Source organism: Lycorma delicatula, chromosome 5, assembly GCF_047948215.1.
Source record: "Lycorma delicatula isolate Av1 chromosome 5, ASM4794821v1, whole genome shotgun sequence".
In the NCBI taxonomy this organism is placed as follows: domain Eukaryota; kingdom Metazoa; phylum Arthropoda; class Insecta; order Hemiptera; family Fulgoridae; genus Lycorma; species Lycorma delicatula.
The window spans coordinates 53,509,324-53,525,684 of NC_134459.1; positions in this window are offsets into that span (position 1 = coordinate 53,509,324).

Genomic DNA, 16,361 nt, shown 5'->3' on the forward strand with positions numbered 1-16,361 from the left:
GTATTCGACGGTGATGTTAAATCATGAAAATTACGACCACATTATACTCGTTTTATTGCCATCACGATGGGGGGGGGGGGATTTTTAATCTGGATGATTTAATAAAATAAATTTGGTAGAGAGGTGGTGATAACGTAATTTTTTAAATCTATTTTTTTTTTATTGATTTTTTTTTTGTTGTAAAACTAATCAATACTTTATCCAAGTTTATTTTAATATTTATTTTAAATAATTTCATTAATAGTGTAAAAAATAATAATTATAAGAAATCTAATGTAATGGAAGTTAATAAAAAGTATTAATTGAAAAAAATACGAGATACCACATAGCAAAACGTAGTTAATATTTATAAATTTTGGTATTATTTATTTACCGCAGATTTAGCGAGAGTTTCATCCCTTAAGCTATTCAAATTATTAATAATTAATTTTACTGAATTTTGAATTTGTATCATTTGTTTATCAATAAAAATTTTTAGTTTACAATAAAAGTTATTTTTTTACGGAGTGGATAAATCGTAAAAATTAACTACATTATTAAAATAATTTTTTTATCTTTAAAAATTAATATGAATTTTTAGAAAAAAAAAGCAATTTTGTACAGCCTCCTGTACCCGTGTATTGTTTATTCTATAACATATAAAAAACCCGCTCCCAGATATATTTTTCCCCTACTCTCTTGGGCCGGACATACAATGAAGTTAAACTCAGCCCAGGGGAGTGTTCTTCAAACTCAAACGAGCCTCCAGTTCGTCTAGCCGGATGGATCTTTTGTAATCAACGCCTGCCTCAAATCGTCAGGGAGGGTTAACCATGCCCGACTACGTCGTTCCTGAGCTCCCCTCCAAGGATCCGGGACTCGGTCTGTACATTTTCTCGTCTGCTTCTAACTACTAGGGAGGGAGAACCGGGCCCGATTATGTCGTTCCCGGGCCCCACCCAGCAGCCCGGACTTGGTCTCTTTATTCCCCAGCCTACAGAGCCCAGGAGTTCCCGGTTGGTCATCGGACCGACACACCTCAGCATGCCGGTCCTCCCAGCAGGGGCTGTCCTCCCTGCCCTAAACTAAAATACCCTTCAACGTCCTTCGTCATCTTTTTCTCTCAAAATCGTCCTCGCCAAACGGTCGACGGGTCTCCAGTTTACCGCTGAAGCGAGCATATAATCTACTAGTTCTGGTATTAGGTCAGCGAATCCCGTCCTTGCCCGAGAATTTTGCCATTTCTGGCAATGGATACAGAATTTCTTTTTCGTGATTAATAAAAAAAAATTATGATATTGGATTAAAAAATAAATAATTTATCTATATATATATATATATATATATATATATATATATATATATATATATATGTGTGTGTTTTTAGCATTCATAGGGAAAGACACCCATGTGACGGTTTCGATCGCCACGCCACCCCCTCCATACCTATCCCTGATAGGCTTTACCGGAGCTCATCTTCAAAATCTCGGCAAAAGGCATCTTTCAGCCTTGTTCCTGTTTGAGTCAGAATGCCACATGTGGCATTCCCATCGGTGTACTACTACCTACTAGATAACGTTTTAAAACAAGTCAAGTCTTTAACAAGACTGAAGAGGCAACTAGAAGCAACTGAAATCACAACTATCTACCCGAAATAGGAAAAAATCGAGTTCAACACGCAACGTTAGTGCAAAAGATAACACGAAAACAAGAAACAATAAAAAAACTTACCAAAAACAACCACAAAAACATGTAGGATAAAACAAATCCAAGCGGACCCTAAACTTCTTCGGCAATCCTTTCCTTTGCCAAGTAAATGATGAAATTCTCAACGATCGCTACTCGGCCTAGTCCCTCCAATTTAAACGAAGATCTAACACCCGATAATATCGAACCGACAAATAGTCTTCGTGCGCATTAATTTTTAACAGTATTAATGATAATCATACCCGTGCATGTCGTTTGTTCCTTTACAATTTTTTAAAATCATTCTTGTATTTTATAATACCCATACGCCATTGTCTGTATACCGTTCACATTAGAGTTTTTACGATCGAATGAAAAAATAGCCATTTTATTACACTTCAGTCTCATGAAGATGAAAAATATCCTGACTAAAAGTACGGGAATTTATAATTACAACACATTTGTACGTCACCGATTAAGTTATAATCGGTGGTAATATGGAAATAAGATTGAATTTGTAACTGTTGGTAATGGTCCTGTTAATATTAGAGAATGTTATATTATAATTTACGATACTGTCACCCAATATACAACGCTCGAGTTAAAATACCTTAAAAGGTAATTTAAGGTATAAGATTAATAGTATATTAGTAAGGCTAAATAAATTATTCATTATTTTAATTTTGTTTGTAGTCTTTGGCAATGGAGATTTCCCGGGTTAAAGAAATCATTCTCAGATGAAGTCTATAGAATTGCCATTATTAATTTTAATTTTCTCGTGACTTTGGGAAAAAGCCCAAAGGTCAAGGATATGCAGAATTAACGAACCTGTTCTATTAGAGTGATATAAGTTTCTTAAGTCTGGAAATTCAAGGCGTTTCTATTTCTTCGTCGGAATTCCGGAAGATGTACTATCGAGGTGATTATTTAAAAGACTTGACAGAGGTTTGACATCGTTTTAAAAAGTAGTAAAACTCAAGCGATCTCTTTCATTATTAATTAAATTTGTTAGAAATATTATGGGCGAATCTATTTAAATAAACGCATGAAAATATAATTTGTCATAAATTTTCCGTTAATAAACCCATACGATAATGAATGTCTACATCCTGGAAGAAACGGGATGTACCGATCTTATATCGAGGATTAAGAGAAATTATTTTTATAAGTCGTGGGACAAAGATCTTAATTCCGAGTTCGAAGAATCTCTGGTGTTTGAGTCGAAGAATATAATGAGTGTCAATCGTCATAACTGAATGGTTGTGGTTTTGTTTTTGTGTTGGCGATAAATAATATCTTGCTTAGCGGGTAATATTGAGGAATTAATTTTTTTTTTAGTTTGACAAACTATAACAATCGTTCAGAAGAACTTTTATGTTTGAGAATCATTTGAATCATTACAAAAGTAATCTGCTGAAAATTATAGTGTTATCTGAGACATGGATTTTAGAAAAGGAAATTAATTTGTATGAAATCTATAATTAAAATTAAGCGAACTCTGCTGCTAATCTTATCTTAATACGCTATCGCAAGCGTATAGTTCACCGCCGCTTTGATTGAATTAAATTTAATGTTGTTTCATTAAGACATAATGATTATTCCGAATTTATTTTGAGAAACTAAATATAATTTTATCAAAGTTATATAACATCGATTATACAATTATAACTGGAGATATCATTAATTTATTAGATTACAAGAATTGTATAGATGGTTCATATTGTCTAGCTGGAAATTTTAAATTCTACATAAATTTAATTACTCATCCTTCATGGAAATTTAAATTTTATTTAAATTTAAATAGTATTATATATTATAATACTATAATTAAATAGTATTTAAATTTCCTAATTTAAATAAAATTAGGTTTATGTACGCTAAAGAAATATGTTTATTTCTTTAGCGTGTGTGTCCGGATGAAAGCCGGAGACATTACTACTCGCGCCACGGAGTCCGGCTGTGATATGTTTACTAGATTCATTAAGTTTTTTCTCCGGGACCACCGTAAAGTATTGCTTCAGAGGATGAAATGAATGAAAATTTTTTTAGCGAGTGAAAATGCCATTTCTGACCGGGATCCGAACCCGGGACCTCCGGATGATAGCCGAGACGCTACCACTCGCGCCACGGAGAACAGTAGATTCATTTAATTAACATTTTTATTCTTCTCCATGATGGTCGACCATGATAAAACACATTTTTTATAAATTTATTATTTTGTTTTTATTTTTTATACAAAAGTTAAAAATTTTTTAAATATTACTTTTTTGGTGTTGTCACTGATTTTAAAATAAACCATTCACTCATTACACTGTTGACTGAGTAACAGAATTTCAGTAAGCAAAAAGATAAATTATAAAAACAAAATATATTTTATAAGCTTAAAAAATAAATTCCAGATCGATAATTGAAAGGAATAATATGGCATTGTAGATTTTAATAAAGCCTTCCAGTTTTTTATTACAGATTTGAATGATCACATATTTAATAAAAATTAATTGTATTGTATCTTTAAAGAAAATGGAGGTGGAAATGGAATTAGCAGAGAGATAAGTTACAAAGTTTTTGTTACACATTTTTCTTCTTTTTAATAGAAACTTAACATTTCTCATAACCGCTTCTAATATTTTTAAATAATTTTTTTATAAATAAAATGTTTATTGTATTTTATAAATTTAAGATGTTAAACTCCAGTACAGGCTACCACCCTCTGGGGATAATTAATTTTCCATCAATCTGTTAATGTATTTTCAATTTATTAATTATTATTAATTAGATATTAATTACTTTTCTCATGTAATTATGTAATGTTCTACGTTTTTAAATTTTCTTGTTTGGTTTGATTGAAAGTAAAAATTATTATTATTATTATTATTTTATAAATCTGAAACAGATCCAGAAAATTTTAAAAATGAACTGAAAGATTAAAACAAGATGAAGAAATCCAAAATAATTTTAAATCTTACTCAAATGTGTGATATGATGAGACTGCATGACAACCACGTTATCATAAATAATAATAAACTGTACTAATAATAATAATTATCATTGCCACTGCCATCACCATTATTATTATATTAAATGACAAACTTTATAAATATTATTGTAAAACAAATCATACAATAAATTACTTTAAATTTTGTTGTTATTTCATTTATTTTAATTGCTTTGTTTTAGATTCTCGAAAGGTATTCTGTATTAAAGTTTTAATCATTCATCTAACGCTGAATGATTAAAACATAAGTAAAGCATATGTACCAGATACATCTCATGATAAATATTTATTAATGGCGGTCTTTAGAAATTTGCAGTTTATATTTTCAGTTAGCATTTTTATGATTTTTAGGTAGTCATTAAAGTGACATTTATCGTCAACAGTATACTGGAAGAGCAGTTGTAATTGAGCATCAGATTGTAGTCATTGGAGCGAATTAAGATAAATTTTAGAATAAATTGAAGTATTAGATACATAATATGGCGTGTAAGTGGTAGCGTCTCGGGCTTTCATCCAGAGGTCCCAGGTTTGAATCCCGGTCAGACATGGCATTTTAAGATGCTACAAAAATTGTCATTCATCTCATCCTCTGAAACAATACCTGAAGGAATCAATTTTTCATATGCTACAAAATTCCATTTTCCATATTCCATGCACAAGCTTCAAACTTATGTGGTAATATCATCATCTGTAAAAAAAAAGTAATAAAATAATTTTCCAAAAAATATAAAGTAAGAAAGAATTTTGGTTGATGAAAAGAAAAAAATATGGTAACAGGAAACAGGTCTACAAGTGATAATATAATTTTTTTTTAAATCCTTTTGCAGATTGCTTAAGACATCTGTCTGATATTAATATTTATTTTCAATCTTAATCTAAAAATGAGTGACTACTCTTTTTAGCAAAGGTAGCACCTTCATAAACATATGCTTATAAATAAGTTAACATATTTAATTTACTAAATATCAGAACGTAATTCGCAACTAAAACCACCAAACAATGATTTCATAGTCCATTTTTTGTTTCGAAAACTCTTGCAGAATTTTTTGAGGTGCTCCAAGACAGAATATACTTCAGATTTATTTAGGCAAAATAAATATTTAATACAACGATAGGCTTACTATTTTATTAAGACGCTTCAACCCAAAACAATATTATTTGATTTTATTGCAAAGAAAATCAATTTCATCATTCCATTGAAACATTGGCTAACTCTTTAACAAAGAAACATTGAAACAATGTTTCTTTTTACTAAGACTTAGGTAGAAATGAAACTTTCTGGAAAAAATTAAGAGAGTTATTAAATTACTTAATTTTGTAATAATTGTTTTCCCAATTTGTTTCTGATAATAAAGTTATTAAATTTGTAACTGAATTTTTATTGGTCACCCTTTTAAAAAAATAAAAATAATCATTATTGTATTGCATGTTTTCATTAATAAATTATGCTATTGCAATTTGATTCTTGTAGTTTGAAAGATCATATATAATCTGCTCAAAAATATAAAAATATCTTGTTACAAATTTGTAAAAATATTATCATTACAAAAACCAAAAGTAAGAGATGTGCATGTAACTTTAGTTAGCTGGGAGATAGAAATATTTAGTTCTGTTATCTTAGTTAACCGATAACAACATTTGTCACAAGACTAGACTTGTTTAGAAAGTTAATATCAAAATCCCCACACACTATGACATTGAATTTATAAGAATTTTAAAGAGTTTTCAATAGTCTATGTAGAAAAAACAGTAAATCTATAAATTACCATCAATATAAACTTTCAATCAGAGCACTGAATTGGATAGCGTTAAAAATAAATTTCTTACTTGAATATGTGGTAACTTTCAACTTTGTTAAAAAGGTTGTCTTTAAAAAAAATTGAGAATTCCCTGTTTTATGTGCAGTTTTTTAAAAAGCTTCAGCAACCTTAAAATAACCTAGCTACGAAATGGCTTCTTGTCTGTCACCTAATGTTCTGAAAATCTGGTAACTCATTGGAAAAAAATATTACAATTTGTTCGGTTTTATTTCTTAGGTATTAAATAGTTATATGAGAGCTCATAATGTTAATGTAATTAAATTTTTTTTTCGGGAAGGAGGAATTAGAATTTGATATTTTACGAAGATCAGAATCATTATCACTGCCATTGTTAGACATATTATTAGAATTTATTGTATTTTTAGGAACAGAATTTTTAATATTGTTTATTAAATTTATTTTATTCAGAACATTTATGGGAGGTATGTGAAGCATTAAGATGGTATTTGATTCAAAGAGAGAAAAAGGACACCCCCATGTCATTTATAAGAAACATCCTTCCTCAGAATTTCCAGTAAGGTTTCACAGAGACCGCTACGTTACATAAATTTATTTTTTTGAATTTTTCTGTGCTGCATATACATATGGCTTACACATATAGATCCAAAAAAGAACAGTTCAACATAATATTGATTTGTCTTCCATGCAACCGTTCACAAATGAAGTATGAAATGTGGCTGAAAGAAGAATACTGAGTAATTAAAAATTAACGTAGAATAGAATATATCAGAAATTGGAGAATTTTATTATTTCTATAAAAAAAATGACAAGGACAGACAAAGCAAGGCTGACATCAAAAACAAACTGATACAAACAAGAAGAGGTATCATAAAAAAAGAAGTCTGCTGACAACAAACATACAATTGATCTAAAAAAGAAATGATTGATAATATTTGGGTATAGTGTTTTATGATAGTGAAATGGATAACAGGAAAAACAGAAAGGAAAAGAAAAAAAAGAAAAGAGGTTTTCGAGATTTTACAGGAGGCTATTGAAAATTTGATGTTGATAAAATGAGATCTCAAAATTAATTGAGAGAAAGAATATTTGTAACAGAGTCTTGTAACAATTTGAACTGTTGGTGGACCATATAAAAACGATAATTGAGAAGGCCAAAATATAGTAAAAATTCTGAAGTAAAGCTTAAAGAAATAACTCAGAAATAAAGAAGTAGAAAACCAGACGACTGACTAAGAAATAAACAAAAAATGGAAGTTTTAAGTATTTTTCCTTAAGAAAAGAAATTACTTGGAAAAAAACATTTTTAGGAAACTAAAGCTGATCTGACTTACTTTAGAGCAATTAAACCATATAAATTGTTAAGTCATTCTTAAATGATACAAGTAGTGAGTTAAACCATATAAATTGTTAAGTCATTCTTAAATGATACAAGTAGTGAGTTAAACACAAAAAATATTTGAAGAACAAATAATCATTTTAAAAGTTATGAAATGATTATTCTGAAATTAGTTTCATAAAAAAGCAGCAGAATCAGAAGATGATGCCTAATTAAATGTAATTATTACTTTCCTACTTATAAATTTTAAATTACCATATTTTTTTTTATAAGTTTTCATATATAAAACGAAAAATTGAGACTCTTACAACAAAAGCTCTGAAAAAAAAAGCTGTTGAGCGAATTTCCTGTTTATAAAAAATAATTTTATAAATGATAAAATTATCAAACTAGATGGTATATCAAAAGCCTTAGATATCATTATATTAAAACAAACAAAAGAGTTCATAAATATGAGATAATGTTACGAGAGTAATGCTAACAAGAAAAATTTACTTTAGTATATCATTAAATATTAATATAATAATACGGTCATACATACATAACACTCTCATCATTATAAGAGTAATAAAAAAATTTGCTATAAAATATCATAAAGCAGCAAAGTTACTATAATAATTGTTAAAAGTAACTGAAAACTGTTATTTTTACACATTTAGCCAAATTACCAGATTTTGGCATCGAAAGAAAAAAATTAGTAAGATATCCACAAATAATTTATTCTACACCATAATGAGGACGAATTATATGATAAGAAAATTAATAGCAAAAAAATTTTATTCGATTTCAAACAATTTACCAAAATATAAACTTTTAAAAAATTATGCTTTTTCAATCCTTCTTTTAATAATTGTTTAACAATTGGTTAATATAATAATGATTTAAAAGGACAGATCTACAAAATATGCTGAACAAATGAAAAAAGAAAAAACACTAGCAAGAAATACAAAGGCAGGAAACTTGAATCTTGATACAAATAAGAAATCAAATGCAGAAAAACCATATGAGAATATTTAACCCAGTACTGAAAATCATAAAATTGTTTGAAACATTAGGATACATCATTTGTACATTAATATTACTTTAGAGTACCTTGGAATTTTTGCATGAAAATACTTTTAATATCAGAATGACACCAGAATAAATATATCAAATCATTACACTATAATAATTAAGCACTAATAACAATAAGTGTTCTGCTCAAATACAGGTTTTCACATGGCCGCCGTCCATTCTGCTTGATTCTGTGCCATCCGTTTCAATTTATAGTAACTTCCTTCCCTTATATTGTCTTCCAACCCCGTATGGGGAAGACCCATACGTCACCTTGTGACGTTACCGATCGCCACATTACCCTTTCCGTTCAAAGCCCTTAGTGGCTTTACCGGAGGTCGTCTTTAGACCCTTTAACTGATTACATCTCAGCCATCAGCCAGGCGTCGATCGGGATGCCACTGATGTAAATGCCTTGGCAGACATTTGCATCAGTAAATACATATTAAATTTCGCCTTCATGTAGGCCTCAAACGACATCTTCACATACAACTTAACATGATTACCTCAAATTAACTGACCGAAACCGCGGAAGCGCAAACCCCGCGCCTAGTCCAGATTTGATAGTACTGTTAGTGACTCTGTGAATGCCTCAGAAAACGAACGAGTTTAAAGTTAAATTATAGTTAAATCATTATATTTTCATTATTATAGCTTCATTCGTTTCCGACCTTTTGCTTTCCTCCCCGTTACAAATCTCTTCAACGCCGTCACCAACAGGCAGTCATGACTCAGCCACCAATCTCCCAACTAACTAAATTTTCTTCTTTTTATTATTTCCATAATCGGCCTCTTTTCTCCCACTCTACGAAGCACCTACCATTCCGAATTAAGCAGTGATGATAAAATAAAAAAACTCTTCAAATGTACACAATGAAATTTGTATTTAAAAATTTTCTCATAACGTATCTGGAAAGAGTAATATAATACTAATAAAGGAACTTAATCTATGAAAAAAAATCTGATGTGAAAATGTATATATGTAATTTAATAGGTGTACCTGTACGCCTATTAAATTACATATACATATTTTCACTTCCCTGTACAAAGTAAAGGTAGTATTGCATTGAGAAAAGTTTCGGTTTTCAGATTTCAACCGAAATATCCATTTTGACCATCCCTGATTTCATTTTGACTAGTTTTGGCGTGACGTCTGTACGTACATATATATAACTCAAAAACGATTAGCCGTAGGATGTTGAAATTTTGGATCTAGGACTGTTGTAACATCTACTTCTGCACTCCCCTTTTGATTGCAATTGACTGAACCAAAAGTGTCCAAAAAAGCCTAAAATCCTAAAAATTTGGATTTTGAACTTTTTCTTAACTGCAGTAGTAAGCCCTCATTAAGAGCTTTTCAACGATATACATAAGTGGTACTTATTTTTATTGGTTCCAGGGTTATAGCCAAATAAAATTTGAATTAATGAAATATTTGGATCTTAGGAGAAGGCACATCGGTTCGATTCAGACTTCATCTCCTTTCTTTTTTCTTTTTAATTTAAATATATCGATTTATTAATAGTTATTAACCCGTAATTGTAAAAAAAGTTTTACACATAATAATTTTTCAATAATAACAATAAAAAGTTTTTAAATATAAGAAAAAAATCAGAAGTTATTAGTGAAATGAAATTTTATGTACTTTTAAACTTGTGTAAATATAAATTAATAGGCATTATTGTATATAATGCTTAGATTTGGTGAAACATCAGATTATTTAATATTATTTGAAAATTATAATTTAGAATTTTATTATGTTTGGATTTTCTAGTTTAATTTCTCTATAATTTTATTTAATTATTCTGGAATTTCTGTTTAATTTTATCTACATTAAAGTTAACTACAGCAGAGTGACTGAAAAATAGACCCTCGTAAGAACAACATATACACTGAGGCATACATGTTCGATCTTTAATAAATTTCAAAAAATTCTTATCTTTTAGTTCATTACTCACCTGATATTGTCGGACAATATTCTCCCTAAATCGGAGTCGATCATAAATTCGTTTATTTGTTTTTTGTTGTCAGTCATTTAATCGCTCTTTGGTTTGATATAATTCTTCTGATCTTAATTTGTGTACACGTTCTCTAGTTTTTAAATTTTCTTTCTCTTTATTTATTTATTATCTCTATTTATTTATTTTTTTTTTTTATTTTTTATTTCACTAATAAGTTCTGATATTTTTCATATTTTTTTGTTCTTGATCTTCTAATTGAACCTCTTAAACTTAAAATAATGATAGCCTAAAAATATTAAAATTATGAATATCTTAATATTCTTCGTAATTGTTACATATTTTTTTTAGATCTGTACATTCTGAAAATAAGCTGGTAGGTTCCAAGTAAAAATGACTGTGTATTAGTAAATTTCAATTAACTTGAATATGATCAGTGGCAGATAATATTGCTACCAACTAAATATATTTAAAGTTGTAGAATTGTGACACTTACATAACTGTCAGTACACTAAATCACTGCCCTTTATCATACAATATATCCAAGATTTATATTTAAAAGTACACTGGAAAGTCCAGGTACAAACTTTTTTCAAAAAACAGAAGTTTTTTCTATACAAAAGAGAAGCTACCTTGTTTCCTCAAATGAGATTATTTTATGCTATTTCCACAAGTTACTAAATAATTTATTGTTTTCCTGATAATGATAAAGATAAAAGTCAATTCTTTCTTGTTTTTTAATCAACTTCAAAAAAAAATAGTTGATTCTCAATTATACCCATTTGTACTTCTAAAAGTACTTTTGTATTTTTTTAAGTATGTTCAAGATTTAGCCTTCAAATAAAAAGTTTCTAAGATTCAGTTTTGTTTCGTTGAGATGTTTTATCATACTAGAATACTCCCTGATGTCATTTTTATATGAAAATGCTAAATTCAATAAGATTAGCCAGAAAACCTAGGGTAAATAATGATAGTTGCACATTCCAAAGAGGCTTAATGATTTTGTTATACATTGTTTCTCTGCGTTAATTTTCTTATTTTTCACAAGACACAGGTTTCTTGTCTTAGCATTTCTTGCAAACAGCATGTTTTTATATAGGCAGTATTTATTGCTAGCACTTGCATAAATTAAAATAAAAATAAAAAATCTGATGACAACATATGACATGACTTCCTTGTACGCCTGTTAAATCACGAAATTTGTTAGAACATCAACGTTAAGAGTCCGGAGAACTGGACGGCATGGCGAAGTCAGTGAACTATGTTTACAGTTCTAAACATGAAAACTAAAAGTGAAATGAAAATGAGAAAAAAAATTAAAAAATAAGTATGAAAACATTATATTTCAGTTCAGTTAAATTTGCAATAAAGAATGCTTTTAAAAATACCTCAGAAACGTTGAATACCCCAACCTTTTTTTTTCATTTGATGAACCGCGGAGCTCGAACATGTAATTTTTTCATTTTTTAAGGTGACTTTACGAATTGCGCCGCTAGATAGCAGTTCTTGATAGTACTAGGTAGGGTACAAAAACTTGATAATCTACTTGAAATAATTTAATTTATAAGAAAATATACTACAGCTTTTTTAATAGTAAATGCTGTTATGTAAATGAAAGTACTGAAGATGAAACAATTTTTTTAATTCCCATCACTTGTTTAAAAAAAATAAAATTATTAGTTTACAAGAGATTATATTAGTTTTATTAAGAAAATGAATAAATAAAACAGAAATAAATTCGATTGGTAAAGTTTTTATTTTACAATTAGAACTATTTGAACTAACTGATGGAGAAATAAAAAAAAAGTTCATTTAATCTAATATATACGAGAGGTTATCTCTAAATTAAAAACCGTTTCATTGTAAAAAAAAATAATTCTGAAAACTTACACATATTTTTAATAAAATATCATATATTTTTATTAAGTTACTCGTACATACCTTATACTACTTCTCTATATAATCGCCACATGAATTAAGATATTTATCGTAGTGTAAGATATGTATATATGATAGTGTAAGGTAAGATATTTACCTACTTCAATATACCCTCATCATATTCTTCTGCCACCAGTCCATTTAGCCATTGCTAAGCAGTATTTTTAAGTTTATCGTCACCCGCGAACTGCTTACCACCCAAAACTTCTTTCAGTTTCCCCAAAAAAATGGTAATCAGACGGGGCTAATTGCGGACTACATGTAGGTGATCGTAGATTTCCCATCCAAATGTTCTCAGTAAATCACGTGTCGGACCTGCAACATATGGACGTGCATTATCGTCCAGCAGGACGACGCCGTTGGTCAGCCGCTCACGTCGCCGATTTTGAAAGGCGAGCCGTAACTTACGTAGAGTTTCACAATAGGCTTCTGCATTTATAGTCGTTCCACGTGTCATGAAATCAATCAGCAGTACGCCAAACCGATCCCAAAAGACCGCGGCCATCAGTTTGCGTCCAAATGGCTGTGGCTTGACCTTTGTTGGTCTGATTGGTGATTGAGGATGATGTCATTCACTTGACTGCCGGTTTCTCTCTGGCGTGTAATACGAAATCCATGTTTCATTGCCGGTAACAAATAAATTAAGGAACTCATCACCTTTTTCAACGTAGCGTTTCAAAAATTCCAAAGCAGATTCCACTCGGATTTTTTTGTGACGTTCCGTTAAGACGTGTGGTACGTGCACAAACCTTTCTGAAGCCTAAATGGTCATGTAACAATAGTGTGTATAGTAACAATGCAACCAATAACAGCTCGTGAAACATCAGGACAAAGAAGGACAATATTAAAAATTGTTGAGCGATGATCTTTTCTGATTTCATCATCAAAAAGATTTTCTGATTTCAACAAGTCCTCGATGATTATCGAGGCCATCCCCGAACTTTCTTCTTCATGCCCATTAGTTTTGTTATTTCTAAACCTTCACACTACTTTCGGACGTTTTTTTTTTCATTCATTACAGTATCATCGTACACAGAAACCAACTGCATATGAATTTCAGCCGTTAAGGTTTTGATGGTTTAAAAAAACGTATGACTCCACGTATTTCACAGTCAGCGGCAACATCGATTTTCCTAAAAATTTTGTAACGTAATAACTAACCCATAATTAAAGATAATACAACGCGACAATTTACAAATAACAATGCAGTGTGTACCTTAGTAACGTGGTCATGAACGACACAAGTTCTCCAACCTTAAAGAGAAAAACTTCCCAGCGGGCTTTATTTTAGAGATACCCCTCGTGTATAAAAATGAATGTTTGTTTGTCCCGTTTGCTTTCCTATATCATTCATCTGATTGCTATGAAACTTTCGTGAATTGTTGTGCGCACGCCCGTGAAGGTTTTTGAATTAATTTGTACCCGCTAGGTGGCACTGGGGTCGAGGTATTACGAATTATTGTATTTATGATCGCATTTGACTCATTTTTAGAATACATATTAGTTACGTGAAAAGAAATATTTTTGCAAAAAAGGGAAGAAGGAAAAAAGGGAAAAGGGAAAAAGGATAAGAGGGTAAGAAGTGAAGACGTGAAGAGGAAAAGAGAAAAGAGGGGAAAAGGGAATGGTTAAATATTGTGATGTTCCGTAATGTTCACTTTTTTAATGTTTTATCAAACTTTCGTTTGTGTTCATTTAATCTATATATCTACTCAAATCTAGCAATAGGGAAGCATTGCCGCATCAGCTAGTAACAATTAAAAAGTGTGTCCACGGATACGATAAAAATCGAGGGTTGCACTGACAAAGTTATTTAATAAGTTCAATATTACATCACGGATCTTCGATTCGTGAAGGTCATTATAGTAGTTTTGTTAAAAAAGGAAAAATATGGTATGAAGTGATATGATTACAAAAAAATTGGCCGTGAAATTCAAAAAATGTATTTTCGTTTGTTCTAGAAAGGCAATAAATTTTAATAATACATCCATAAGACAACAATCAGTAACTCATAAAAAAAATAAAAGAATAATCTAATAAAACATAGTGATATCCAAAAAAATACAATGAAATTGTAAATGTATACCGTACGGTAGGAGTCTCGCAGATATTTCTTCCGCTCAGAAAACAAAAATTTCTGTAATATAAATAAAACTGTTTTTAACAGAACGATACTGATATAAAAAAAGGTAAGATATTGCATTTCTATTATCAAAATCTGTTATTAATTCAGAATTTTGTTTAAAAAAATTGCATGTTAAATATATGTAATAGACAATAGATATACAATAATAGATAATAAACAATATTTAAGGGTTCCATATAACAAGCAAAAAGTAGCAAAATTTGTTACAAAACTCTTACCGGCCCGACTTCATTTAAATGTAATCCATATCACATTTACAAAAATAATACATTTCTTATTATTTGTTGTTTAATAAATAAATTCAGGCCAGTAAGAGTTTTGTAACAATTTTTTGCTTATTATATGGAACTCTTGAACATTGTTTATGATCTATTATTGTAGATCTATTGTCTATTACATATATTTAACATGTATTTTTTTTTTAAACAAAATTCTAAATTAATAACAGATTTTGATAATAAAAATATAGTGTTTTACCTTTTTTGATAGTATCATTTTGTTAAAAACAGTTTTATTTATATTACAGAAATCTTTGTTTTTTCAGCGGAAGAAATGATATCTTTGTTTTTCCTGTTTAGCCTCCGGGAATTACCGTTCAGGTATTACTTCAGAGAATGATTGAGGATGATATGTGTCAGAGTAAATAAAGTGTAGTCTTGTACAGTCTCAGTTCGACCATTCCTGAGATGTGTGGTTAATTGAAACCCAACCACCAAAGAACACCGGTATCCACGATCTAGTATTCAAATCCGTGTAAAAATGAGTGGCTTTACTAGGACTTGAACGCTGTAACTCTCCACTTCCAAATCAGCTGATTTGGGAAGACGCGTTAACCACTAGACCAACCCGGTGGGTAGAAATGATATCTGCGAGACTTTTACCGTACGGTTTACAATTTCATTGTATATTTTTTGGATTACATTTACATGTTTTTTTAAAATGAAAATTACATAAAATTTTATTTCATTAGAAACTGATCTTTTTTTTTTATATTGAATTATTATTAATCGTAATTTTTTTTATAATGAGAGATTAATAATTATTAATAAATCAATATATTTAAATTTAAAAAAAAGTTTAAAAAAGAAAGGAGATGAAGTCTGATTCGAAGCTATGTACCTTCCACTAAGATCCAAATATTTCATTAATTCAAATTTTATTTTGCTGTAATATAGTAATATAATATTTTATTTTGCTGTATCTCTGGAACCAATGAAAATAAATACCACTTATGATATATCGTTGAAAATCTCTCAATGATGGCTTATTACTGCAGTTAAGAAAAAGTGCAAAATCCAATTTTTTTGAGATTTTGGGCTTTTTTGGACACTTGATTCAGTCGATTGCAATCAAAAAGGGAGGTGCACAACTACATGTTACAACAGCCCTAAATCCAAAATTTCAATATCCTACGGCTAATCGTTTTTGAGTTATGCGAGATACATACGTACATACAGACGTCACGCCGAAATTAATCAAAATGGATTCA